Consider the following 2406-nt stretch of genomic DNA (forward strand, 5'->3'; position numbering starts at 1 on the left):
ATAATAATCACCAATTAGGAACAGGATTCTTTGTACATAAAAGAATAAAATCAGCAGTAAAAAAGGTCGAATTTATCAGTGACAGGTTATCGTATTTAGTACTTAAGGATAGATGGTGCGATGCGATATCGTAGTTATAAATGCTCACGCCCCTACAGAAGAGAAAGACGACTATATAAAGGATAGCTTCTATGAGGAATTGGAACATACTTTTGATCAGTTCCCTAGATATCACATGAAAGTTTTATTCGGGGATTTCAATGCCAAAGTAGGACGAGAGGATATTTTTAGACCAACTATTGGAAAAGAGAGCCTGCACGTACGTAGTAATGACAATGGAGTTAGGTTAGTCAACTTTGCCACATCAAAAAATTTAATTGTCAAAAGTACAACATTCCCCCATAAGGATATACATAAATATACGTGGACTTCTGCAGACGGAATGACACATAACCAGATAGATCACATCTTGGTAGATAAAAGAAGGCACACTAGTATAGTAGACATTCGAACTTTCAGGGGGGCAGACTGTAATTCTGACCATTTTTTGGTAATTGGAGAATTAAGAGAAAGACTATCAGTAGCCAAGCGAGTAGAGCAACAAGCTAATATTTGTAGATTCAATATTCTGAAATTAAAGGACGAGGAAACTAAGCAACGTTATCATGTTGAAATTTCAAATAGGTTTGCTGCTTAGCAACTGCTGACGAAGCTGACGAAGAGTTAGATGTTAATAGCGTGTGGGACAATATCAGAGATAATATCAAAATTGCAGCTGAGCAGAGCATAGGTCACCATGAAACTAAGAAAAAGAAACCATGGTTTGATGAAGATTGTTGCATTGTAGTAGATACAAGGAAACAAGCAAAATTGAAATTCTTACAGGATCCAATTGTGGAGAATAGAGATAATTATTTCAATGAAAGACGGGAAGCAAGTCGTACACTTAGGAATAAAAAGAGAGATTACTTGAAGGAAAAACTGAATGAGGTAGAAACAAATAGTAAGAATAAAAACATTCAAGATTTATATAAGGGTATAAAGGAATTTAAAAATGGATATCAGGCAAGGGCAAACGTGATCAAGGATGAGAATGGTTACTTGCTTGCAGACTCTCATTCAATCCTGAACAGATGGAAAAACTATTTTGGGCAACTACTAAATATACATAGGCCAAATAGAAATGATCGGGACGAAATTGAAATACAAACTGCTGAGCCATTTATACCGGAACTCACACTTTCTGAAGTCGAAATTGCGATAGAAAATCTGAAAAAATACAAGTCTCCAGGTATTGATCAAATTCCAGCAGAATTAATACAAGAGGGTGGAAGGGCAGTATCTAGCAAAATTTATAAACTTGTACTTGCAATTTGGGAAAAGGAAATTAATTGTACCAGAACAATGGAAGGAGTCCATAATCGTACCTATTTTTAAGAAGGGGGACAAGACTAACTGTAGTAACTTTCGAGGAATATCACTTTTGTTGAGGTCGTACAAAATTTTGTCGAATATCCTTTTGAGAAGATTAACTCCATATGTAGATGAAATTATTGGGGACCATCAGTGTGGTTTTAGGCGTAATAGATCGACTATTGATCAGATATTTTGTATTCGACAGATATTGGAGAAAAAATGGGAGTATAAGGGTACAGTGCGTCAGTTATTCATAGATTTCAAAAAAGCGTATGACTCGGTTAAGAGAGAAGTTTTATATAATATTCTTATTGAATTTGGTATTCCCAAGAAACTAGTTCGATTAATTAAAATGTGTCTTAGTGAAACTTACAGCAGAGTCCGTATAGGCCAGTTTCTATCTGATGCTTTTCTAATTCACTGTGGGCTAAAGCAGGGAGATGCACTATCACCTTTACCTTTTAACTTCGCTTTAGAATATGCCATTAGGAAAGTTCAGGATAACACAGAGGGTTTGGAATTGAACGGGTTACATCAGCTTCTTGTCTATGCGGATGACGTGAATATGTTAGGAGAAAATCCACAAACAATTAGGGAAAACGCGGAAATTCTTGTTGAAGCAAGTAGAGCGATAGGGTTGGAAGTAAATCCCGAAAAGACTAAGTATATGATTATGTATCGTAAGCAGAATATTGTACGAAATGGAACTATAAAAATTGGAGATTTATCCTTCGAAGAGGTGGAAAAATTCAAATATCTTGGAGCAACAGTAACAAATCTAAATGATACTCGGGAGGAAATTAAACGCAGAATAAATATGGGAAATGCCTGTTATTATTCGGTTGAGAAGCTTTTGCCATCTAGTCTTCTGTCGAAAAGTCTGAAAGTTAGAATTTATAAAACAGTTATATTACCAGTTGTTCTGTATGGTTGTGAAACTTGGACTCTCACTTTGAGAGAGGAAAAGAGATTAAGGGTGTTTGAGAATAA

Source organism: Periplaneta americana, chromosome 12 (assembly GCF_040183065.1).
Source record: "Periplaneta americana isolate PAMFEO1 chromosome 12, P.americana_PAMFEO1_priV1, whole genome shotgun sequence".
Lineage (NCBI taxonomy): Eukaryota > Metazoa > Arthropoda > Insecta > Blattodea > Blattidae > Periplaneta > Periplaneta americana.